We start from the raw sequence: 18,840 nt of genomic DNA, 5'->3' as shown, positions 1-18,840 counted from the left end.
TTCAATTTAACAGACTTTTTTGTATACACTCACGTGCGTTGGGAGAAAGGTAGCAGAGGGAAAGGCAGAGAGCTTCTAGGAGCCCTCCCGCCTTCCCGCCTTAACATTGAGGGGGCGGGGCCGGAGGCCGGGGCGGGGCCGGAGGCCGGGGCGGGGCCGGAGGCCGGGGCGGGGCCGGAGGCCGGGGCGGGGCCGGAGGCCGGGGCGGGGCCGGAGGCCGGGGCGGGGCCGGAGGCCGGGGCGGGGCGGGTTCTCCGTGCCCCTCCCACACGTGTTTCGCCACTATCCCAACAGGCCCAGCGGCTAGGAGAGTCACGTGAGGGTGGGCGGTGGAGGTGGAGTTTTTTCTCCGCTGGTTTTTCATCTCTATGATTATCAGAGGCGGGCGGCTTTGACCCAAGAGAATTGGCAGCTCTAGTGTGGACAGGTGAGTCCTGGGCTCTGAAGGATGTGAAGGGACAGCCATTTAGGGAGGGCGACAGGGAAGGCGGGGCGAAGCAGCTTAAGGGATCTGACCTCCGGGGCCGCCCGTTGGTCGGCTCTGGGATCCGGCGACTTCTTCGGTCTGGTGGCATAGCTGGCTTCCCTCTTGCGCTCAGCTCAGGGGCCTGAGAGGAGTCCTTAGTCGTGTCTGCTTCCAGTCCTCCGCTTTCCTTCAGCTCACCTCGTCTCGTCCCTTTTCGCTGTCCCGGGAGATCTGCCAGTGCCGAGTTCCCAACCGCAAGGTTCACTTGGGCGCCGTCGTCTCTCGCTTCTCGGACAACCAGGAGACGCACAGGTATATTTGACTGGTTCCGCTGGGATTTGTGGATGTGGATGGAATTGGGTGATGGAGTTTACACTTAGATCTCTGATGCGTAGAAATATTAATCATTAAATCGAAAAAAAGAAGTAGAAAATCAGTGGGGACCCGAAGGAGCAAAACAAGTGCAGCCTTCTTGGACTATTCAGTTTTTATCTTTTCCAATGTCTTCCTGTTCTCAGTCTCACTCAAGTTTCCTTCACCATCCCATCCTGGCCCACCATAGGATGTTTTGAGAATGAGCCGAGCGTTACTCTGTGAGAATGTTGAGAGAAGAGTTTAAAACGGGCTGTTCTTTAAGTTCCTGTCTCTGCGATCTCACGGTTTTCTTTTACTTCCCTTTCAGATGCCTAAAAAGTATTGTAGGTATTTGTAAATATAAGCAGAATAACCATTTTGTGGCTAAGGGACTAGAGTAAAATATTCCCCCTGTTGTATCTGGAAAGACCCATTTTCTTTGTTACTTTTATAAATGTTTTTATTTCAGTTTTTAAGGTGGGTTGGATATACCTTTGTTTATGTTTTTTTTTTTAAGATTTTATTTATTTATTTGAGAGAGAGAGAATGAGAGATAGAGAGCACGAGAGGGAAGAGGGCCAGAGGGTCAGAGGGAGCAGCAGACTCCCTGCTGAGCGGGGAGCCCGATGTGGGAATCGATCCCGGGACTCCAGGATCATGACCTGAGCTGATGGCAGATCCTTAACCAACTGAGCCACCCAGGCGCCCCTACCTTTGTTTATGTTAAAGCATTCCTTGGGGTCATGTGTGCAAGTGATCTAGCAGTAGAAGAAAGGAGTTTGCAGACAAAGTGAACCGATTTGGGGTTTGATAGGTGTGGGAGAGTTAAGGTTTAGAGTTAAGTTAAACCATATGACTAATTAATAAAACGTCCACATCTTGAAGCATAGCTGTTGCCCAGGATGATGAACAAGCTGTCTTTCTGGAGTTGGACAAGGTAATGAGCTTGTTGAGTATCACCTTATCTTAACTTTTTAGAACCTGCCACTTGTTTGTAAGAAGATGCCTCTGGCCTCCAGATGCTCTCTGTAGTCATCCTTGATAGGTGATTATCTCTTCCACTTAAGAACATCACTCTGACTCTTAAAGATAGAAAACAAACTGAGGGTTGCTGGAGGGAGGAGGGTAGGGGATGGGCTAGATGGGGATGGGTATTACAGAGGGCACTTCTTACGATGAGGACTGGGTGTTGTATGTAAGTGATGAATCACTGAATTCTACTTCTGAAACCAATACTATACTATATGTTAACTAACTAGATTTTATTTTATTTTTTTAAAGATTTTATTTATTTATTTGACAGAGACACAGGGAACACAAGCAGGGGGAGTGGGAGAGGGAGAAGCAGGCTTCCCGCTGAGCAGGGAGCCCGATGTGGGGCTCGATCCTGGGACTCTGGGATCATGACTTGAGCCGAAGACAGACGCTTAATGACTGAGCCACCCAGGCGCCCCAACTAACTAGATTTTAAATAAAAATTTGAAGGAAAAAAAAGAACATCACTCTGGCCATCTAATTATATCAAGAAAGTGTCATTGGCGCCTTCTGAGTGTCCTTACTGAAGATTATAAAACACAGAGTAATACTTAAAAAAAGAGAAGATTCAGGAGTGGGTTCTGAGCTTGGGAAGAAAGGGAAAGAGTGATAGAAGCTAACAAAAGCAAGAGAATAAAAGCATGTATTGCTGTTTTCCTTTGTAATTTATAGACTACTATATTCAGTAGAACTTTTACATTCTCAAGAGACTGACTTTCCTATATTTAAGAAGAAACAATGGTATGTAACTTCTCCCATAATGCAGTATTATGTAAAATAATTATAACTAAAAGATTTAACTGACCTTTCAGGTCTTATATTATTCAGAATTATAGGACTAAAGTAATTGATAAAGTTATTAAACCTAATTTGGTCACTTTCTTTCTTTTTTTTTTTAAAGTAGGCTTCCTGGGTGCCTGGGTGGCTCAGTTGGTTAAGTGACTGCCTTCGGCTCAGGTCATGATCCTGGAGTTCCGGGATCGAGTCCCGCATTGGGCTCCCTGCTCGGCAGGGAGTCTGCTTCTCCCTCTGACCCTCACCCCCATGTGCTCTCTCTCTCTCTCATTCTCTCTCTCAAATAAAATAAATAAAATCTTTAAAAAAAAAAAAAAAAGTAGGCTTCCCGCCTATCATGGAGCCCAGCTTGGGGCTTGAACTCAGGACCCTGAGATCAAGACCTGAGCTGAGCTCAAGAGTCAGAAGCCTGGGGCGCCTGGGTGGCTCAGTTGTTAAGCGTCTGCCTTCGGCTCAGGTCATGATCCCAGAGTCCTGGGATCGAGCCCGCATCGGGCTCCCTGCTCCGTGGGAAGCCTGCTTCTCCCTCTCCCACTCCCCCTGCTTGTGTTCCCTCTCTCACTGTGTCTCTCTCTGTCAAATAAATAAATAAAATCTTTAAAAAAAAAGAAAAAAAAAAAGTCAGAAGCCTAACCGAGTGAGTCACCCAGGCGCCCCCTAATTTGGTCACTTTTAATCTTTAGTTTTAGTGAGTAATTTTTATAGTGGCTGCGAAACTTCCTAAAACGTTAACCAATTTTTTCCATATAGAATTGTGTCATATATTCCTTTTAAAAAGAGAAACTTTTTTTTTTAAGATTTTATTTATTTAACAAAGAGAGACACAGCGAGAGAGGGAACACAAGCAGGGGGAGTGGGAGAGGGAGAAACAGGCTTCCCGTGGAGCAGGGAGCCCAACATGGGGCTCTATCCCAGGACCCCAGGATCATGACCTGAGCTGAAGGCAGATGCTTAACGACTGAGCCGCCCAGGCGCCCCGAGAACCATCTTTTTTAAGAGAACCAATTTTTTAAAAATTTTACTCACAACCCCCCCAAAACAAAAATAGATTGTTTTTGTGCCAAGTGAAAAAGTTGATTCTTTTAAAATAGATTTTCTCTACACTTTGAAAATTATGATAAAATTGTTAATGCTTTTAAGACATTAAATATTGGTATCTGAGCATATTTGAGAAGAAAACAGGCAGTATTTTTAAATGTTTTCTATTTCCTATTATAAAAGTGTATGTGCCTGCTTTTGAAAAATGGAAACATTATGGAAAATATAACATTGAAATTCGAAATCCTAGTTTATCTTTTCCCCTGCCAGCAGGTAACCACTAGTTCCTTTTGGATATTTGGGAATCAGTATGGAAAAGTAGAGTCTCAAGTAAAGCTCCCTGGGAGAGATGGTACTAATAGCACCAGGCTTACATCCTACAGCCTTAGAAACTCCAAAAGAGAGAGAACTTCCCTTTCTCTATGATTCCAACAGACTACCATATGGGAATTTCATTAACCTGACTGTGTCATTGCCTATCCTAGAGGCAATCTCTATGGCTAGAGTGACAGAATGCTTTGTGTAGTCAGGGTTGGATCTTGTTCTCACCATGGAGTGGGGTATAGGCATACAGTTTTAAACCACATGAATTAAGAGTAAACAACATCGGGGTGCTTGTCTCGCTCAGTCGGTAAAGCATCCCCCTCTTGTGGATGTGAGTTTGAACCCATGTTGGGTGTAGAGATTACTTAGAAAAAAAAAATTAGGCAACCAAAGTATGGTTCTTCTTTAGGAAAATTGAGGTGTCATTTCCTGGAGAGGAGAGAAAGGTTGCTGGACAGACAAAAACAACATATGTTCACTGAAATAATTTTACGTGTATTTGGTTTTTTTTAATTTAGAGAACTTGCTTTCCTTTCCCGATATAAATTAATTGTATTTTACAGTTTGAGTGTTATTTTTTTTAAATGTCTATTTTTTTAAATGTCTATTATTTTATTAACTAATGGAACTTGAAGTTTAAACTCTTCAAGTAGGGGCACCTGGGTGGCTCAGTTGTTAAGCGTCTGCCTTTGGCTTAGGTCATGATCCCAGGGTCCAGGGATCGAGCCCCACATCGGGCTCCCTGCTCCGCAGGAAGCCTGCTTCTCCCTCTCCCACCCCCCCGCTATGTTCCCGCTCTTGCTGTGTCTGTCTCTGTCAAATAAATAAATAAAATCTTTAAAAAAAATAAACTCTTCAAGTAGTATATATTTGTTATATGTTTAGTACCTGTGCTCTGGAGTGTTCAGTTTTTCTAACTTTATATTATATACACAAATATATTGTGTATTTAGCCCTTTTGTTAAAATCATTTATTGGTAGGGCACCTGGGTGGCTCAGTTGGTTAAGCGACTGCCTTCGGCTCAGGTCATGATCCTGGGGTCCCGGAATCGAGTCCCGCATCGGACTCCCTGTTCAGCGGGGAGTCTGCTTCTCCCTCTGACCCTCTTCCCTCTCATGCTCTCTATCTCTCATTCTCTCTCTCTCAAATAAATAAATAAAATCTTTAAAAAAAAAAAAATCATTTATTGGTAAATATTTTTATTACTGTGGGTAAACTTGATTAACAAATTGCAGTTTATAAATAATATATAAAAATGTTCTGAGTGGGCGCCTGGGTGGCTCAGTTGGTTAAGCGACTGCCTTCAGCTCAGGTCATGATCCTGGAGTCCTGGGATCGAGCCCCACATCGGGCTTCCTGCTCAGCAGGGAGTCTGCTTCTCCCTCTGACCCTCTTCCCTCTCGTGCTCTCTATCTCTCATTCTCTCTCTCTCTCAAATAAATAAATAAAATCTTTAAAAAAATAAAATAAAATTCGGAGCTCCAACCCAACCTAGAAAGCTTAAATGCAAGACCTGAAAGGGTCATACTGTTTCCAAGAAACTTAATTATGTCCCAGAACTAAGCTCAAGAATAGATATTGGAATACAAAATATCCAAACCCAACAAGGTAGAATTCACAGTGTCTGGCATGCAATCAGAAATATGAAGCATGCAAAGGAGCAGGAAAATATGACTGACCTATGATGACAAGAAAAAAAAGTCAAAACCAAAACAAGTGACAGGTGATAGAATTAGTAGAGAGGGATATTAAAAGTTTTTATAATTATATTTCATATGCTTAAGAAACTAGGAGAAAGATTAAAAAAATTTTTTTTTTTTTTTTTGAGAGAGCATGTAGGAGCAGGGGGTGGGGGGAGGGACAGAGGGAGAGGGAAAGAATCTCAAGCAGACTCCATGCTCAGCACAGGGCCTTACTTGGGGCTTGATCTCAGAACCCCCCCTTCTCTTAGGTTTTATTTGTCAGAGAGCATGCGCAAGCACACACAAGCAGGGGGAGCGGCAGACAGAGGCAGAGGGAGAAGCAGTCTCCCCGCTGAGGGAGCCCGATGTGGGACTCGATCCCAGGATCCTGGGAACATGACCTGAGCCGAAGGCAGACGCTTAACTGACTGATCCACCCAGGTGCCCTTGAATCAAGCTTTTAGATGTAACTCGCCCTCGATCCCAGGACCCTTATTAGATCATAACCTGAGCTGAAATTAAGAGTCAGACATTTAACTAACTGAGCCACCCAGGTGCTCCCAGAAAGATTGAGTATATTAAATAGAAACATGGAAGATAAGAAAAAGACCAAAATGTAGTGGGGGAGGTTGTGCATGTGCAGGGATGGGCGTATGTGGGAACTCCTTGTACCTTCCATTCAGTTTTGTTGTGAACCTAAAACTGCTCTAAAAAATAAATTTTACTGGGTGCCTGGGTGGCTCATTCAATTAAGTGTCTGCCTTTGGCTTGGGTCATGATCCCAGGATTGTGCCCTGCATCTCTCCCCCTGCTCATGCTCTCTTTCTTAAATAATTAAAATCTTTAAAAAAAATAAATTTTATTAATTAAAAAGAAAAAGACCAAAATGGAACTTTTGGAGATCTAAACTATAATGTCTGAGATGAAAAAATACACTAGGTGGGATTAATGGCAGATTAGACATTAGGGGAGAAAATTATGCCAAAGCTCATAAAATATACAAAATAATCTATGAAGAGTTCTTAATTTGAATTTGATTATGCTTTTATTTTCTTTAAAGATTTATTTATTTTTGAGAGAGCAAGGGAGCAAGTGGGTGGAGGGGCAGAGGGAGAGGGAGAGAGAGAATCTCCAGCAGACTTCCTGCTGAGTACAGAGCTTGACATGGAGCTCGATCTCATGACCCTGAGATCATGACCTAATCTGAAACCAAGAGTCAGACGAACCACCCAGGTGCCCCTTGAATCAAGCTTCTATTTATTTATTTTTTTTAAAGTTTTTTTTTTATTCATTTTTTAACAGACAGCGAGAGAGGGAACACAAGCAGGGAGAGTGGGAGAGGGAGAAGCAGGCCTCCTGCTGAGCAGGGAGCCCGATGTGGGACTCGATCCCAGGACCCTGGGATAATGACCTGAGCCGAAGGCAGATGCCCAATGACTGAGCCACCCAGGCGCCCTCGAATCAAGCTTTTAGATGTAACTTGAGTATATAGGAAATAAAGGGACTGGAGAAACATTTAAACCATACTAGGAGGAAGCAACTAGATAAATCCAGAATTTGAGAAATGATGCAATATAGTTGCCCTGTTCTCCTTTTATTCCTCCCCGACCCATCACTGGCATCATCAGTCTACTTTCCATTTCTATGAATTTCACTACTGTCCTCATATAAATGGAATCTTAAATTATTTGTCTTTTTGTGACTGGCTTATTTCACATAATGTCTTTAAGATTGATCCATTTTGTAGGATGTATCAGAATTTCCTTCCTTTTTTAAAAAATTATTTTTGTTGTGGTAGAATACACACAATATAAAATTAACCATCTTAACCATTTTTAAGCGTACAGTTCAGTGGTATTAAGTACATTCAGATTCTTGTGATACCATCACCAACATCCATCTCCAGAACTTGCAAACACATGTTAAATACATCTATTAGGTAGTAACTCTCTATTACCACCCCCCCCACCCCCTGGGGCCCTGGTAACCATGATTCTGCTTTCTGCTTCTGTGATTTTAACTACTCTAGGTACCTCATGTAAGTGGAATCATACAGTGTTTGTTTTGTTGAAACTGACTTTTTTTTTTACTTCGCATAATGTTCTCAAGATTCATCCATGTTGTATCGTTTGTCAGAATTTCTTACCTTTTAATGGTTGAATAATATTCCATTGTATGTATAAACCATATATATAGATTTTATTTATTTGAGAGAGAGAGAGAATGAGAGACAGAGAGCACGAGAGGAAGGAGGGTCAGAGGGAGAGGCAGACTCCCCGCTGAGCAGGGAGCCCAATGTGGGACTCGATCCCAGGACTCCAGGATCATGACCTGAGCCGAAGGCAGTCGCTTAACCAACTGAGCCACCTAGGCGCCCCTGTATAAACCATATTTTGTTTATCCATTCATCTGTTGAAGGGCACTTGGGTTGCTTCCACTTTTTGGTTGTTGTGAATAACACTGCTATGAGGGGCGCCTGGATGGCTTGGTCGGTTGAGTGTCTGACGCTTGGTTTGGCTTGGGTCATGATCTTGGGGTCGTGGGATTGAGCCCCATGTTGAGCCCTGTGTTGGGCTCCCTGCTCAGTAGGGAATATGCTCGAGGTGCTCTCTCTCCCTCTCTACCCCTCCCCAACCCCATATGTTCTCTCTCTCTCTCTCTTTTTCTCTCTCTAAATAAAATAAAAATAATAATGTTGCTTTGAGTATGGGTGTGCAAATATCCCTTCAAAGTCTCTGCTTTCAATTCGTTTGGATATATTCTCCAAAGTAGAATTGCTGGATCATATGGTAATTCTGTGTTTAATTTTTTGAGGAACTGCTATACTGTTTTCCATAGCAGCTGCACCATTTTATATTCCCATCAACAGTGTACAAAGATTCCAATTTCTCTAATACTTGTTTTTTCGTTCATTTCCTTGATTAGAATAACAAGATTTATGGTTAGAGTCTTACTTTGCATTTTGATTGTTTGCATTAAAAGAAAGATATTTAGGTGTAATATACTTACATAATGTCTTAGGGAAATTTATGTTACATAATACAGTTTTTATTTGAATTATCACCATCAGCAGCATGCTGTTATTAACTTCCAAACAAATATTTATTCATAATTTACTGTGTTAGACACTGTGTTCAACTTTATACAAGCATTTTCTCATTTAATCCTCCTCATAGTCATTTGCAGTAAGTGCTATTATCCCTGTTTTATGGAAGCATAAAGTTGCCAAGTCAGGAATCAAACACAAATCTGACTGACTTCAAAATTAATGGCCAGTAAGAGGTCAAGTTAGTAAGTTCTAGTATCTAGAATTAATGAATTAGCTAGATTACCTCTTTTTTTTTTTTAAGATTTTATTTATTTATTTGACAGAGAGAGACACAGCGAGAGAGGGAACACAAGCAGGGGAGCGGGAGAGGGAGAAGCAGGCTTCCCGCTGAGGAGGGAGCCCGATGAGCGGCGATGTGGGGCTCGATCCCAGGACCCTGGGATCATGACCTGAGCTGAAGGCAGATGTTTAACGACTGAGCCACCCAGGCGCCCCTTAGCTAGATTACCTTGATACAACTTTCTAGTCCTCAGCTTATAAAAACAACAATACAAACTTATCTACATGTTCAGTAAAGCTTTAATTTATGATCTAATTTTGCTAATTAAATCCTAAAGTTGAAAATAACATCTTCAAGTAAGCAAAGGAAAATCTTAAAAAAAAAAAAAGTACCTGGGGAATAGAAATTGGAATAAAGATAACAAAGGTAGGACAATATCCAGTGAAATATCTCATATTGCTGTCACGGTAGCAGGTTGATTTCTAGAGAGAACATAAATACAGACAGATTGTTATAAAGGAGTATCTATAAAGATGTCTGTTGCTGTGAAGACTAAAAAGAAGTTCCACTGAAATTGTTATTTATGTAGAAAGAGACTTCCTTTGGCAGAAATATATATTATTCTTGCACATTGGTCCATAGCACTGATCAATTCTTTGCTGTTGAATGGGACTCTGAGTAACATATCATGGACCCACAGTTGAGTTCTGACATGGAATTATTGTTCATTTTAATCCTGGTGCCCCATTTTCCATGTCTGAAAATCAGATATAGTGCAAATGAGAGATGTTCATTGGAGCTCTTATAAAATATAGAGTTCTGTGCAAATGCAAGGTGACATGGTTATTAAATATTAATTCCTTTGTTCTGTCTTCACATATCATTTCTATATCACAGGAGGATTTAGAGCTTTTAATTTAATAGGGAAGCCTGTAAAGTATCCTAACTCAGGGTTCTGTAGTGCTTGTAATGCACTGTTGTTGATCAAAGTTTTATATTTTCCTTATTTAAAAAATTTTTGCTCTTTCTCAAAAAAAATTTTGTTTTCTTCTTCAGACTTTTGTAGAATTAGGTGTAGTCAGCTGGTACTTTTATGATACGTTCCCATGTTAAAGATTTATGGACAAAGCAAACAGACTTAGCAATGAATGAATTAGCTAATTAACAAATTACAAATAGGGACATGGTTTCAATAGACCATTTAGGTTTATGCTGTTGTATGATTAGATTAACTCAACCTAATAACAGCTTTTTGAATGGTTGAGTGTCTTTTTTTTTTTTAAAGATTTATTTATTTATTTGACAGAGAGACACAGCAGGAGAGGGAACAAAAGCAGGGGGAGTGGGAGAGGGAGAGGGAGAAGAAGGCCTCCTGCTGAGCGGGGAGCCCGATGTGGGGCTGAATCCCAGGACCCTGGGATCATGACCTAAGCCAAAGGCAGACACTTAATGACTGAGCCACCCAGGCACCCCTGAATGGTTGAGTGTCATTATAAAAGAATTTTATATTATCTATATTACATCTAGATATAGCATATATAAAGAACATGAAACATGAAACATGTATGTATACTTTAAAGAATAATTGTAAAAGTGAACCATGTAGGTAACCATCATCCAAGCCAAAAAAGAACATTCCCATCACCTGAGAAGTCCCCCATGTGCCTTTTCCTAATCACAGCCCTTTTCAGGAGACAAATTACCACCCACAATTTTGGTGATAATCATAGGTATGTGTATCACTACACACTTTATTTGTTTTGCCTTTTTGGGGGCCATATATATATATATATCATTTCATATAGATGAAATCTATATATATTCATGATTAGCATGCTTCTTCACTCAACATTACATTTGTGAGACTTACCATTTGTTACTTGTAAAGCATTTTTGGAGGGATGCAAATTTTCCTAAAATTAATCTTGTGATTCTCTACTTTTTTCTTTTAAGTTTATTTATTTTTTAGTAATCTCTATATCCATTGTGGGCTTGAACTCATGACCCCCCCCCCCAGATCAAGAGTTGCATGCTCTTCTGACAGCCAGCCAGGTGCCTGTCAATTTTTTTTTTCTTTTTTAGGAACTATTAATAAAGTTTGGTTGTTAGTCCTCTGATGGTTATAGGAGTAGCAACTGTTTTGTCCCTCTCTGGACTTGGTAGTGTTTTTTGATGTTGTCTTTTATATTGTTTTTGTGGTATCTTTTATGATGCTGTGTGTGTTGTTTTTATGGTTGCTTTTAATATACTTTATCAGTTTTTTATATTTTGTTTTCTTCCTACTGGGATGTCATAGAGATGTTCTCTTATATCATCAGTTAGAAACATTACATTTTTTCCTTTTATATTGAATGTTTAATCCACTTAGAACTGATATTTGTGTATTGTGAATCCATTTAATTCTTTCCCTATGCATACTCAATGTTCCAGGCTCATTTATTGGGAAGTCTTCCTTGTCCTACTGATTTGGTATCCCACCTCTGTCATGCTTGAAGTATCTATTTATGTGGATATGTCCTAGGACTTTAAAGGTTTTTTTTGTTGTTCTATTTGTACCTCTGTGGCAATATCACATTATCTTAGATACCAAGATTTGTAGTTAGTTTTAATGTTAGAGTAGGTTCTCCTATCTTGAAGTGTTTTTTTTTTTCCTTTTCTTCCTAAGCATGTCTTAGTTTTTCTTGTCTTTTTGTACTTCTTTATTCATTTTAGGGTCAGTTTGTCAGGGTCCACTAAAATCCCATTGAGATTTTCATTGGGATTGCATTGACAGTGTAGTTTAGCTTGAGGAGAATTGCCATCTTTACAAAATTTTGCTGTTCAGTTTATTAGCATGATACTACATTTATTTAGGTCTCCTTTAAGGAGGTCTTTCAATGAGGTCTACTAATTTTCTCTATCAATTTTTGCACATCTTTTATTAGACTTATTCTGAGGTCCTTTATAGTTTTGCTTTTTCTATTTTAATTTAATTTTATATTTAAAAAAGATTTTATTTGTTTATCTGAGAGAGAGCAGGAGAGAGAGCACAAGAAAGGGGTGGTCAGAGGGAGAGGGAGAAGCTGACAGCCTGATGTGGGACTCAGTCCCAGGACCCTGGGGTCATGACCTAAACCAAAGACAGACACTTAACAGACTAAGCCACCCAGGCGCCCTAAGTATGTTTTTTAAAAAGATTTATTTTAGAGAGAGAGAGAGAGAGAGAGAGTGCAAGCAGAGGGAGGGGCAGAGGAAGAGGGAGAGAATCCCAAGCAGACTTCCTGCTGGGCACAGAGCCTCACATAGGGCCGGATCTCATGACCCTGAAATCATGACCTGAGCTGAAATCAAGATTTGATCACTTAACCGACTGAGCCACCCACACACCCCATAAGTATTTTCTTTTAAATAGTGTGTCCCACAAGTATTTTATAAAAGCAGCTATATTGAGATTTATTGAAGTATAGTTTACTTACAATAAAATTTACTCTTTTTTTGTATACTTGAGTTTCAATAAACACAATCATGTATTCACCACAATAATCAAGATATAGGGCAGTTCCTTTTACCCCCAGAAATTGTCTTATGTTCCTTTGTAGCCAACCTCTTCCCCTAACTTCCAACTCTGGCAACCTGATCTGTTTCCTGTTAGGGTTTTGCCTTTTCTACAGTGTCATACAAATGGAATCATACAGTATATAACTTGGCTTTTAAGACTGGTTTAAGGGGTGCCTGGGTGACATAGTCAGTTGGGCATCCAACTCTTGGTTTAGACTCAGGTCGTGATACCAGGGTCCTGGGATAGAGCTCTTCCTCGGGGTCCATGCTCAGCAAGGAGTCTGCTTGTCCCTCTCCCTTTGCCCCTCCCCCCAGCTCTCTCTCTCTCTCTCTCTCGCTCTCAAATAAATAAATAAAAAAAAATCTTTAAAACTGCTTTAAAATTATCATATAGTAAAATTAAGTTTTTTCTCTTGGTGTACAGTTCTATGAAATTTAATATATGGGGCGCCTGGGTGGCTGAGATGGTTAAGCGTCTGCCTTTGGCTCAGGTCATGATCCCAGGGTCCTGGGATCCAGCCCCACATCAGGCTCCCCGCTCAGCAGGAGGCCTTCTTCTCCCTCTCCCTCTCCCACTCCCCCTGCTTCTGTTCCCTCTCTTGCTGTGTCTCTCTCTGTCAAATAAATAAATAAAATCTTAAAAAAAAAAAAAGAATGTGTATACGTGGAATCACACAGTATGTTATCTTTGAAACTGGCTTCTTCCAATATAATGCCTTGATATTCATCCAAGTTGTATATATCAAGAGTTCATTCCTTTTTAATTGCGGTTATATTCCATTGTATTGTTATGCTGCAGTTTATCCATTCAGCTGATGGAAGATATTCGAGTTGTTTCTAGAGTTTGGCAATTAAAATAAATGTAAACATTCAAATACAGGTTTTACGTGAGCACAGGTTTTCATTTCTCCAGGGTAAATACACAGGAGAATTGTTGGGTCATATGATAAATATATGTTAAATGTTATGAGAAAATGTCAAACTTTTTCCAGAGTGGAGGCACCATTTTGCATTCCCAACAGCAATGTATGAAAGTTTCACTTGTTTTGCATTCTTGCTGCATGTAGTATTGTCAGTAATTTTTCTTTTAACCAAGTAGGTATATAATGGTATCTGATTGTGGTCTTGATTTGCATTTTGCTAATGGCTAAGGATGTTGACTATCTTTTTATGTGCTCATTTATTTAGGAATAGAGCTGCTAAGAACATTAATTTACAGGTTTTTGTGTGTGAACATGTTTTCATTTCTCTGTGGTAATTACCTAAATTCAGCTAGAATTTTTCATACATTGCTAAAGATCAAGTTTGTGGTAGTGCGAAAGTACAGAATCTCTAGAAACCATAGAGGAGAGTTCACACCCACTTGCGGGCTCTTTTCAGTAGATGTCACCCAGAAGCTTACCTGTAACACTGGGGAAAGGGTAGGGGACAGATAAAGTGCTTCCCAAGGATTCACCCAGTAGTGGGGAGCATGCAGTACAGTGAGAAAAGCAAAAAGCTGGATTCCGATCTAAATAACAAAAGCCTTAAACCCCTGGGGAAAGATAGGAAACCCTGTCACCTCAGGTGAAAGTCCACTGAATCTAGAGGAGGGGAAAAGAAAAATCCTCAACCCCTGAGGGAGGGCCAAAAAACTGTCAGAAGTCTAGATTATCAGAAGTCTGTATCTGAGGAGAGACGGGCCGTAAGACCCAGAGACATAAGTTTCTCCTGAAAATTGTGGCTATCCCAGGACAACAAGAGAACCCATCACCAGGCTAGCACACACCAAGTAACGAGCACTCAGGAAAAATGACGTAGATTATCTACAAAGGAACAAAGATAAGAATTACAGCAAGCTTCTCAGAAATGACAAAAGCCAGTTTCTATTGTTCTTCATTCTTGAATTTCCAGGTTTCCTTCCAGTATTTGTTTTTTCCCATCTGAAGAACTTTTTGTAGTTTTTTAGAGCAGGTGTGCAGGCAGAGAATTCTCCTAGAATATCATGTTTTGACATTACAGATCTTATTTAAATCCTGTGAAGAATGCTGGGTGCCTTTTTTTTTTGGCTTTAGCAGGTAGTTGGCCTAGTTAGAGTTAGGCTACAAATTCTGACCCACCTTTTATGGGTTGTAGTTCCAATGTCAGTTCAGTTTTCATAACTTTGAAGTACTATCCAGACTTTTCCCTTGTGTTTACCACACAGTAGCCAGTGGTGGTGGTCTACCCCATATTTTAGTTCACATATCCTTTATTTTGCTGTTTATGGTGGGATCCATACCTGTGCACCTTGGACATGAGCTCAAGATATCACACTGAACCTTACGGTTTCACTTTATTGAGCTTTCCTTCTCTGTGATATTCCCAACATTTCTTTGCTCCAAAGGACCCATCTTCTTTTGACTTAATCCTGAAATTTTCCTTTCCTTTCCTTTCCTTTCCTTTCCTACTCTGTCACATAATTTGACTCTATCAGCCTCCTGGATCTAGTGACCAGAGGATAGAAAAATAAGCAAAAGAGAGAATTTTTCCTTTTTTTCTGATTTTAGATGCCTTCCTAGCTGCTAGTTATTCTGTACTACTATAGGTGTGCTTTGTTTCTGGGGTGGGAGAAAATGAGAAAAGGCACACACACACACACACACACACACACGTGGGAGAAAATGAGAAAAGGCACACACACACACACACACACACACACACACACACACACACACCTCCCCCCAAGGAATTTCTCCCACTCTCTCTTACTCATAGAAGCCCTTTCCCCACTCACCAAATCAGAAATAAATGGCTCTTCTTGGAGATCTGCCTGCATCCAGTGCACACATCTGGTGTCAGGCAAACTTTGAATTTTGGTATGGAGAGACTGGAGGAAAAAATTGGGAAACTCACTGCCATTTCAGTCCTATTTTGAGTTCTGTTTCATTTTCCATTCTGCCTGCTAACATATTACTTTTCAGAGTCCTCAGATGGTTATTCCATCCAGGGATTTTGTTTGCATTCAGTGGGAGACAGGGAGGAGTGTGCTGACTTCATCTTAACCTGAACCAAAACCTCTATCTATAGTTGAGTTTTAAATACTTTTTATTATGAAATATTTTAAACATATAGAAAATTATGTATTGTCATACATACACAAAACCACCCATTGCCCAGCCTCACCATGTATCAACATTTGGCTAATCTTTTTCATCTGCAACTTCCCACTCACACTGTCTCTTGACTTTATTTTTTTTTAAAAAGATTTTATTTATTTGTCAGAGAGAGAGAGCGCACAAGCAGGGGGAGCAGCAGGCAGAAAGAAGCAGGCTCCCTGCTGAGCAAGGAGCCCACTGCGGGGCTCAGTCCCAGAACCCTGGGATCATGACCTGACCGGAGCCGAAGGCAGACGCTTAACCAACTGAGCCACCCAGGCGCCCTGTCTCTTGACTTTTATTGCAAAACCCAGCTGTCATTTCATTCCATTTTATATGGTCAATTTCTATAATTTTTATATGTATTTTTTAAAAAGATTTTATTTATTTATTTGACAGAGAGAGACACAGCAAGAGAGGGAACACAAGCAGAGAGAGTGGGAGAGGGAGAAGCAGGCTTCCCCTGAGCAGGGAGCCCAATGCGGGCTCGATCCCAGGAGCCCAGGATCATGACCTGAGCCGAAGGCAGACGCTTAACAACTGAGCCACCCAGGCGCCCCTTTTATTTGTATTTGAAAAGAATGTATAATATGCAGTTGTTCAGTGTTCTGTGTATGGCTATTAAGTTGTTGATCATATTGATAAAAATATTTTATATCCCTACTGGTTTTAAAAATGTTCTTACTGAGGGGCGCCTGGGTGGCTCAGTCATTAAAAAAAGTCTGCCTTCGGCGCAGGTCATGATCTCAGGGTCCTGGGATCGAGCCCCATATTGGGCTCCCTGCTCAGCGGGAGGCCTGCTTTTCCCTCTTGCACTGCCCCTGCTTGTGTTCCCTCTCTCACTGTGTCTCTCTCTGTCAAAGAAATAAATAAAAAATCTTTAAAAAAAAAATGTTTTTACTGATAAATTTTTTTCTTATCCTGCACAATGTTTTCTTGAACTTTAAGCTCTGTAAAGTTTTTAATGTATACTTGTGTTATTTAAGTCTAATATATTTGTGTTCCAGGGCACTAAAGATAGTTATCTTTTTTTGTGTGGACTTGAACTCTTTGTAGGCTGTTATGGAAATTAATATTTAAGAGCTTAGAACTACATATGATAAAGATTGTGTGATGTACTGTTGTCTTGCCAGTAGGTTAATTGAGTTCTAGCTTAAAAATCTTAAAAAATGCATTTTTACTTTTGACAAGTAGTCATCATAATAGATGTGAAGTGGTATCTCATTGTGGTTTTGATTTTCCTTTCCCTAATGACATGATGTTGAACATATTTTCATGCACTTATTGGCCATTTGTATAGCTAATTGGAGAAACATCTGTTCAAGTCCATTTTTAAATTGGATTTTTCTTTTTTTTGTTGAGTTATAGGAGTTCTTGATATATTCTGGATATTAATCCCTTATCAGATACATGATTTGCAAATATTTTCTCCCTATCAGTCATCTTTCCATTCTCTTGATACTGTTCTTTGATGCACAAAAGTTTTTTATTTTGTTGAAGTCAGTTTATTTTTTCTCTTGTTGCCAGTACTTTTGGTGTTCAATCCAAGAAGTTATTGTCAAGTCCAATGTCATACTGATTTTCTTCTGTTTTCTTTTTTTTTTTAAGATTTTATTTATTTATTTGACAGAGAGAGACATAGCGAAGAGGGAACACAAGCAGGGGGAGTGGGAGAGGGAGAAGCAGGCTTCCCACGGAGCAGGGAGCCCAATGTGGGGCTCAGTCCCAGGACCCCGGGACCATGACCTGAGCTGAAGGCAGACACTTAATGACTGAGCCACCCAGGCACCCTTCTGTGTTTTCTTCTAAGAGTTTTTTATTTTTATTTTTATTTTTTATTTTTTTTTTTTTTAAAGATTTTATTTTTATTTATTTGAGAGAGAGAGAGAATGAAAGATAGAGAGCACGAGAGGGAAGAGGGTCAGAGGGAGAAGCAGACACCCTGCTGAGCAGGGAGCCCGATGTGGGACTCGATCCCGGGACTCCAGGATCATGACCTGAGCCGAAGGCAGTCGCTTAACCAACTGAGCCACCCAGGCGCCCCTTCTAAGAGTTTTTTAGTTTAAATTTTTTTTTTTTAGTTTTTTAGTTTAGCTTTTATGTTTAGGTCTGTAGTTAATTTTGAGTTGATTTTTGTATATGATGTAAAGAATCCAACTTCATTCTTTTGCATGTGGACATACAGTTTTCCCAGCACTGTTTGTTGAAAAGAAGTCCTTTCCATGTTGAATGGACTTGGCATCCTTGCTGAAAATCAATTGACCATATATGTGGTTTATTTCTAGGCTATTTTATTCCACTGGACTGTGTATCTGTCTTTATACCAGTTCCACAGTGTTTTTCTTTCTTTTTCTTTTTTTTAAAGATTTTTTATTTATTTATTCGAGAGAGAGAGAATGAGAGATAGAGAGCACGAGAGGGAAGAGGGTCAGAGGGAGAAGCAGACTCCCTGCCAAGCAGGGAGCCCAATGTGGGACTCATCCAGGGACGCCAGGATCATGACCTGAGCCGAAGGCAGTCGCTTAACCAACTGAGCCTCCCAGGCGCCCTCCACAGTGTTTTTCTTGCTGTTGCTTTGTATTTTTTTTTTTTTTTAAGATTTTATTTATTTCAGACAGAGAGCATGAGCCGGGGGGGAGGGGCAGAGGGAGAAGCAGACTCAGGGAGCCCGACATGGGGCTCTATCCCAGGACCCTGAGATCATGACCTGAGTGGAAGGCAGGCACTAAACCACTCAACCAACTGAGCCACTCAGATACCCCTATATTAAGTTTTGAAATCAGAAAGTGGGAATCTTCCAACTTTTTCTTTCTCAAGATTTTTTTTTTGGCTATTTGGGGTCTCTTGATTTCATATGAATTTTTTAAGAAAAAAAAATTTTTAAGAGCCATTTTAGATTCACAGCAAATTGAAGAGAAGGTACAGAGATTTTTCCATATACCCTCTGCCGTCACACGGCCATGGCCTCCCCCATTATCAACTTACCCCACAAGAGTGGTACATAAATTACAGTTGATAAACATACTGATACGTCAAAATTGACCAAAGTCCATAGTTTATATTATGGTTCACTCTTGGTGGTGTACAATTTGTAGATTTGGACAAATGTCTAATGACATGTGTCCATCCTTATGGTATCATACAGAGTATTTTCATCTCCTAA

At 40.4% G+C, this 18,840-nt stretch overlaps 1 protein-coding gene across 9 annotated transcripts in view; it reads left to right on the top strand.

Moving 5' to 3' along the window:
* The first annotated feature begins 304 nt into the window (after positions 1-304).
* MICU1 (mitochondrial calcium uptake 1) overlaps positions 305-18,840 on the top strand; it is a 240,699-nt gene continuing 222,163 nt past the window's right edge. For 4 of the 9 annotated variants that reach the window (XM_027596477.1, XM_027596475.1, XM_027596478.1 and 1 more), the window contains exon 1: positions 651-778. The gene's annotated coding sequence lies outside the window, so the exon portion shown is untranslated. Of the gene's footprint in view, positions 428-650; positions 779-18,840 lie in introns of those variants that run through there. The other 5 variants (XM_027596471.2, XM_027596473.1, XM_027596470.1 and 2 more) reach the window with 5 other exon arrangements.

Source organism: Zalophus californianus, chromosome 15 (genome assembly GCF_009762305.2).
Source record: "Zalophus californianus isolate mZalCal1 chromosome 15, mZalCal1.pri.v2, whole genome shotgun sequence".
Taxonomy (NCBI): Eukaryota; Metazoa; Chordata; class Mammalia; order Carnivora; family Otariidae; genus Zalophus; species Zalophus californianus.
Note: the sequence above shows the minus strand (reverse complement) of the source record. Positions and strands in the feature narration are given on the sequence as shown.